Source organism: Antrostomus carolinensis, unplaced genomic scaffold (assembly GCF_000700745.2).
Source record: "Antrostomus carolinensis isolate BGI_N321 unplaced genomic scaffold, ASM70074v2 scaffold10950, whole genome shotgun sequence".
Taxonomy (NCBI): domain Eukaryota; kingdom Metazoa; phylum Chordata; class Aves; order Caprimulgiformes; family Caprimulgidae; genus Antrostomus; species Antrostomus carolinensis.
In genome coordinates this window covers 1-7,682 of record NW_010287726.1, presented here as the reverse complement: position 1 = coordinate 7,682, position 7,682 = coordinate 1, and the positions used below count along the sequence as shown (strand labels likewise).

The 7,682-nt window shown below is 44.9% G+C and overlaps 1 long non-coding RNA gene across 1 annotated transcript; it reads left to right on the top strand.

Annotated features, from left to right (window-relative positions):
* The first annotated feature begins 2,039 nt into the window (after positions 1-2,039).
* On the top strand, positions 2,040-5,096 carry LOC104521839 (uncharacterized). The gene is made up of 3 exons (XR_727980.2): positions 2,040-3,749; positions 4,048-4,123; positions 5,022-5,096. It is a non-coding gene; the product is annotated as an uncharacterized LOC104521839 (long non-coding RNA).
* Positions 5,097-7,682: the final 2,586 nt, after the last annotated feature.

Below are 7,682 nucleotides of genomic sequence, written 5' to 3'. Positions count from 1 at the left end.
TAACACCTTTTTGTACTGGACTTGGAGGACATTGGCTGTTGCAATTTAGCTTGTTTTATCAAAATTTGAGCCCATTTTAACCCTTAGATCTATAAAACTGCAGCCTGTAGAAACTGGTGTCGTTATACATGTTATCTTCATGCTTTCTCAGAAATGAATATGGAATAATCTTATCTTCTGGTGTAGACACATTACACTAATCATTTATACAGCTGATGAGAAACTGAAACTGCTTTTGAGATTTTGTGGTATTTTTGTGGTAGAAAAATTCTTGGCTTCTCCTTGGCAACCATTTACTGTGGCAGCAAGTTTTTTTTTTGTTGGAGTTTGAGACTGCAATTTACACTTTAAACTAGTGGCCTGCTACATAACTGCACTTAGCCAGCATTTCTGCAGTTCATAACTGTGAGGAACGTAGTACCACAAATGGCAATGGACATTAGGACCCGGATGTAGTATTCCTGCTTGCTCCAAGATTCTCATTGCCGACTGCGTACAGGTAGGTAACAAGCAATATAATATAACTTGGTGACTTTACTATGTAATCTTATACTGTGGGTATTCTGACATCACACTTCTGACTGTGGAATTACAGTGCAGCACTCTTCATACCTGTATGTTAAGCTTGCATCAAAGCTGCGTGGGTTTGGGTTTTAAGCTTTGTCTTGTGTCAGAGTCGATAAGCAACTCGCTGTGATTCTTAGATCAGTATTTTCAGACCCGATTCCTTTGTACATAACGACTCGGCTTGTGTGGATTTTTCTTAGTTCCGATGTAACGAAGATATTCTTAGAAGGAGCTCTGTGGGGAAGAGGGAATGTGATCTTAAACTCACTTACCTAGTTGACTAGGTGCTCTCAGTGCCTAGAAAAGGACTGGTTGAACTTTCTGTAGTGACAGGATGGCCCATCTGCAGCCCATCCCTTTGCGCGGGGTCTTGGCTGGGTAGGAGACGCGATAGCAGCGGCTGCTCTAGCCTCGTGTGCACTGCGTGGTAGTCACGTTACACTTGCTAATACAGTCAGCCTTGAGACTGATTCCGAGTATTTTTGAGGACATACAAACGAGTGCTTGAATGAATTTCCCCCATGAGTAGTTTCACAGAGCTTATTGGACATTTTAGTTGTCTTTATTTTAATCTTTGATTGACAAGCGTAATCCATTCCTCTGCCTTTAACTGACAGTGATGAGATGCTGTGTTCCTGCCTCGGAGAGTCATCTTGGTAGTGATTTCATTCTTCATCAGTCTTGGTGATGTAATTCTAAACTCTTCATTACTAGAAATACTGAATGTAGTGTTTCAGGATTAACATGCTTACCTTTCCAGACATCCAGACACGCTGATCTCCAGCTCTTTTGCATTAGCTCTTGAACCTGAATTTCTAGGTCCCTTTGTTGCAGCACATGATCTAACTCTTGTCTGATGTTCAGTTTATTTCAGAGGTGTTGTAACGTGTTTTCCTGCTTGATCTGCAAAGTTCTGCTTTGCATACTTGTTTCTGGTATTGTCACATTTGGACCCTTCTTGTGTGATCTTCCAGGCAAGACTCTTGCTGGTGAACAGGGGATCTGCTGGACAGCCTTGCCCTCTGCTGTAGCTAGCTTTTCATGTTCCATCAAAAGCTTGAAGTAGCAGCTGCACCTTAAGATCTCATAATAAAAGGTCTTTGGTTACACCACAGAGAGTGTAGCCGAGCTCTAGCTAGTCAAGCAGTGGCACCACTTGTCACAAAGTCAGTTTGGCTTCTCGTGATGGCTTATTCCTCCTACCTGTGACTAGAATTCAGTAGCAAAACTCATGGCAGTGTGCATACTGTCATGCAGCAAAAACTGAATTACTAATCTTTAAAACCAGTGCTCAGATCTGACTAGTTTCTCCAGTGTGCTCTGGATACCTGACTTGACCTGCAGGAATGTCATGGAGGGGTTAACAGCACATCTGCCTTGTTCTACATACTTGAACTCAGCAGGTTTTTGATGCTCCTGGAGCAAGCAGTTTGTGACTGAACCATGGGTCTGGTACCAGCTCTGACTGACTGCAGTAGTGAAACTTGGTGTGGTAGCTAACTGAAAAGCAAATAGTCATGTCTGCTCTAAGTCAGCCTGTAACAAGTGGGTACAAGCAATGACATTACAGTGCTTGCATTGTGTTTCATCTTGGTCTTACCTGTGTGTGAAATACACTTTTTCTCAAAAGCTTATCTGAAGCTCAGAAGTGTGGTGTCAGAATACATATGCGTACCTGCTAGGCCCTCAGATCCAGGTACTGGTGCTGGCAGGAGAAGAGCACAGCAATAGCGTGTATGGGGGCTTTACTGTAACATTAAGCATACAAAGTGTTGATTTGCTTGCAGTTTTCCCCATAGCTAAACACTGAGGCCTGTGAGTAGTTTTAGGACTCAAGCAGTAATGGGGTTGCATGTCTCTGTTAATCATTGCCAGCTGCAGTGACATGATCAGGAAGGCCAGTGTTTTGTTCCATTATGTTAAATGAGGCTAAGCATGTTGGAAAGGATGCATAAGTATGCTGTTCTGGGGGTAATTACTTGGCTTCTTCCACTACCAGCAAGTTTGGAATCAGCTAATTAGCTTCAGATTTTTTTTTTTCTCTCCATACCAGTTAGTGGGGCTGTTAAATAGCTGCTTACTGGAAAAGGAAAAAAAAAAAAAACAAACCAAAGGGAGGATTGGCCTTCTCCCACCTCTGTCATTGCTGCTAGGTAATGATTGACACGTTAGGACTTGGCTGTGCAATCCCGCAGTGGTCTGTGAATACCCCATCTCTATAAATGTTGCTTCTGAACACCAGTACTGAAGAGTTAACTGGGGAGGGTTGGGAGGAGTGTGGCTCTAAGTGAATCTGGAGTGTTAAAAAGGATGCACAAAGATATAGTATCCCTTATGCATGGTGTTTGTTGCTATGACATAGAAAACAAAACGTGCATACTATATTTCTGCTCCTGAGGGCCATGATAAAAACCCAGGTGGTGGGTTTGAGACTAAACTTGAACTTGTCCCTGCCTGGTCAGATGACACTGTGACCACGGTGTGATTTACCTCCCGACTAGAGGTGTGCACAGAACCTTGTCCTACATCCCTCGCTGCTCACCATGGCAGGTTGCCCTCTACTTAGCTGTATAGTAAGAGGGTGGGTTTTAGAAGGGAAGAATCTGGTGCCGAGAATAAAAGCAGGAGACTGACAATGCTAACCTCTAGTGTCTTCCTTTGGCTTTGAAACACTTCCTAGGACTACTGAACCCGAGGGCTGCTAGGAGTCCAGGGACGTGGCAGTCCTTCACGAAGGAAAAGCAAGAGGGCATTACTACAGGAGACAAACTAGGGTAAAACAGTCGAAGTAGCTTGACAAAAATTGTTAATGCCTTCACATAAGGGATAGTATACCTCTGGCTGCAATCAAACCTCGTGGTACTCAGACTGGTGATTTACGGTTTGTGCTCAGACGAGGTGCAGTTCTTCACTCAAATACCTGCATATTATTCCTTCATCTCTTTGCAAGTGTTTAGGCTAGGCTATTTCTGCCCCTTATTCTGCCTCATAATATTTTTGAATAATTTGTAAATTCCCCCCCCCTCATAACTAATCAGTCCACGTTATCTTAAAAAAAAACCTTATTTTTAAGTTAGTTTTGAAATGGTCAGAATTTTCTGTGTACTACTATAATAACTTCAGTTGTTATCCTTTAGGTGAAGATGAAAGCTGAGTGAAACCGGAGTGCTCATCCATGGGAAGTAAGCATAACTTCTAGTCTTGTTCTGAATGGGTGAAGTAACAAAAGCTTCTGGACACTTGATGTTCAGCCAGTGGGTGCCTTTGAATTGGTGAAAATATTGAGGAATCAGTGTGAGTGAATACATGAAATGTGTAGGGTAGGACTTGGTGCCTGCTGTCAGGCTGTGCGCTAAGCGCCTAGACTCCATCTGGGCTTTAGTATCTTGGCAGCAGTGGTTAAAAATACCTCTCGAGGCGTGGGTTTGTACAAAAGATTTCAAAATCACTGTGGGTATAACTTTGGAATGTTTTTTCCAGTTGAGGAGCAGAGCATGAGCACATCCAGCATGATGCCCGGTGATATTGCGGAGGGACCGAGATAACAAGTGAACGAGTAAGTAGCTGGTGTCCTCACAGTGCTGTCAGAGCTCGGCAGTCCATCACCCTCTGATGTATTATGTAGTTCCTGCCTGAAATTTGCCCTTGGTTTAATCTGAGTTTTATATAAAACTTCTGAATCTTTCTTTTGTTAGAGCCAAGATAGAGCCATTGTTTGAGGCTTTTCAGCCTTGCTGCATCAAATAAACTCTGTCCTCTGAATGCTTTAGGGGGTCAAACAAGAAATAACCATTTCTGCATGCAGGCTCCAGGGAAGGGGGTGGGCGATTGTCAGCAAGGGAAAAGGAGAACAATAGAGCAGCTGCTTCACAAATGTTAATCCAACTAAAAGCTGTTAAAAAAGCTACTTTTCTGAAATATTTTAATGAATGTTGAACTTTCAAAATAACCTGGAATATAAATTAACACGCACAAGAGCACAAGCAGGTAGTGATTTAGGGAAATAAACTAACTTGCAGAGCTGGAATTACATTTTCCCTCAAATTTACCACTTAAACTACCAGGAGGAACTTCAGGTATTTAAAATCTTGTGTGAGGAGGAACATGCAGAGTACTTACCTGTCATGAGTGGTGGGTAACAGCTTAGATACATCACAACTGAACTGGAACGACTGCAGCCAGTGAGATTCGGTTGGTGAACTCCTGGAGCTGTGTGTGATTTGTTATTGCTGCTGTTGCTTTAGTAAAACACTGAACTGTTTCAGATCTTTGAAACTTACAAAGTCAGTGAAAATGGGAATGTCATTCACTTGTCTGACATGAGAACTTGGGATCCTAGAGAACATTTGACAGAGGCATGGCCTGTTGTGACACACTCCTTTCCTTTCCATCTCGTGTGTGATTTTGGCTGATGATTTTAGTGTTGTTGCTAACTGTGTTCTTTGCACTTGCAGAAGAAGAAGTCATCTGAATGCAGTGAAGAGGAGCCAGGAACATACCATTTAAAAAAAATAAAATATTTTCATTTTTAAAATAAATGACTTCTGTTTTATTCCAGAGGGTATTCAGTGAGCAAGCAATCTGTTGAGCTTAATGTGGTAGAGATGAATCTGAGAAACTCTGCCACAAGTGAGGCTGGAGAAGGGGACACAGATGTGCTTGGAGCACTGGAGTGAGGAGGGCTTGGGTGGTTGGATCCCACTCTGTGCTGGGACAAGCACATGAAGGATGACCACTGCCAAATACGTGTTGTGGTATTTTTTGCTGCTGGGATTGTGCTATGAGCTTACTCTTGTTGTTGCAATTTTCAGGCTTGCTGTATTCCTGACCAGTCTGCAGACACAGGTGGTTTTTGCTAAATTACTAGCTTAATTATTTTTTTTTAATAGAAATTACACTTGCACTCAAGGCACTTAAGTATTTCTGGAAGTTCCACCCATTCCTTCCCCCATCTCCAGTCCTGTGTACTGCTGTATTTTTAGATGATAGAATTCTAAATGCTTACATGTGCCTGCTCAGTTTGTAGTAGTTTTCTTGGTGATGACTTGTAGTGATTTAAACCTGAGATGCCAAAGTGGAAGTTCTTTGGAAGCCAGAAAAGTGCTGGTTTTGGCTCTTGCAGCACAAATTACCAGGGTTCACATTGCTTCATTTGATTCTTTGGACAGCAGCACATATGTAGTTCATGCTGTCATTTATTAACTATAATCCTTTGTTTAAATATCAAGTAGTTTAATGTGTTAAAATACGCCAGCCATGGGCTCTGCTCATACAGCTGTGTTGTAACAAGGTTTCCCCCTCCAGCAGCATGAAGTGTCGTGAACATTTGGCTGGGAACTGCCTTGACAGACTAGAAAGACCAAAATAAATTGGATTTAATGTGGCAAAGTCGTATGAAATCCTTGAGCCATGTCTGGGTGCCCGGTGGCGCAGGATTAGTGCCTGCGCTTTAAATCCTGGCCAGGAACAGGTTTTGCTTTGGCTTCACTGCTGTTTGTTTACTTCCTCCTGGGAAAGTTTCCGTAACCACACGGAGTGTTTGGTGGGAACTGCTGTGGCTGATGTTGACTCACTATTATTTTATAGCAGTAAGTGGATAAGCAGCCTGGGTGTCCCCGGCGGGGTGAGCGGCTCCGGGGCCCGGGCGGAGGGACAGGACCCGGCGGCAGCAGGGGGGGTCGGGGCGGCCGTAAGAGCTTGTTGATGGGAGATGGGTCCTGCCGTAAGAGCCTGTGACTGACCGAGGAGGCTGCTTCTCATGTCTGCAATCAAGTGATGTGGCACAGGATCATCTGAGGTACTTCACTCTCTGATCTGACCTCTTCATCTTATTGTCCGGATCCTGAAAAGGCTTCGGTGAGCAGAGGTTTTGTGGTTCCACAACAGCCACCCTGCAAGGGGTTGGGTTTTGGTGTCTTTGTCTCCACAGCTGCCGCAGGCTGACGCAGCCTTTTCTTTCCTCAAATTGTTATTTTCCAATAACTTGTCCTAATTTCTTTTTCACTGTTGCAGCATCACCTGCTTCCTAATGTGAAACTGTCCCAGCCTGACTGAATGTGGCTCCAGCACGCAGTGTGCTGAACTTCACCTCCACAACTGCTGTTCTAACAAACCACGTTCTGCTTTCTGTGTTGAGATGTTTTGGAGAATGGCAAAAAGGCTCCTCACTCCTCCCTCAGTGTTGGCCTTTCTCCTCTCCTGCTCCAGGGCTGGTGTGGAGGTTTTCCTCTGGTAACCTGTGGGTGTTGGTCCTCCAGCTCATAAAGCTGATCACCTTGTTTTACCAAATGTTTTACTACTCTCATTAAAAAAAAATCAGAGGTTGAGGGGCAGCTATGAGGTACCCAGCCAGGCAGCAGTGTTTATTAGCTGCCATGAGAACCTTCTCCCAGCCCTGTGCCAGCACTTGGGAGCGGTGGAGGCTCTGTGACCCCTGGGCTTGGCCCCGGCCGCCTGCCAGACACAACCAGGGGCTGAAATGGTTTTGCAATGTTTGCACAAAGAAATAACCTCTGTGCTGGCCACGTGCTGGCTTTGCTCTGGAGAGAGGAGATGGTTGTTTTCAGGCTGAAAGAAGATGGTTTCTGCAGGCGGGTGGCTCCAGCTCACTTGAACAACAAACCTGGGAGCGGCGACGAATGCTTCCTGGGGTGACGCCAGCACCCTGAACCCACAACCCCAGGCTGGTGCTGTCATCCAGTGGTCAGGGGTTTGCTCTTTTTGTTTTTCTTTTTTATTCCCCCCCCCCCAAGGGACTTTCTGAGAGAGAAGAAGGGTGGCAACCTGGCCCTGGTGCTGTTTATCATCCCTCAGCTCACGCGCTGGAGCAGGGAGAAGCTCCAAGTCATGGTGAGCAGCTCCTCGGCTGTGTCTCTCCCAGCAGAGCCAGGGAATGATGTGCTGCCAGGAATAAAAATAGTCCTGCCCTCGCCGCAGCCCCGTGAAGCCAAATGGCTGCGGCAACACGGAGCGCTGGTCCAGGCTGGCGGTGCCCCTCACGCCACGTGGTGCTTCCAGAACCAAGGTTCCTGCTCTTTCATGATTTATTGGCATTAAAAGCATCTTTCCACTTGAATGACAATAACGTCAGCGTCCCCGTGGCTCCCCTGGGCCCT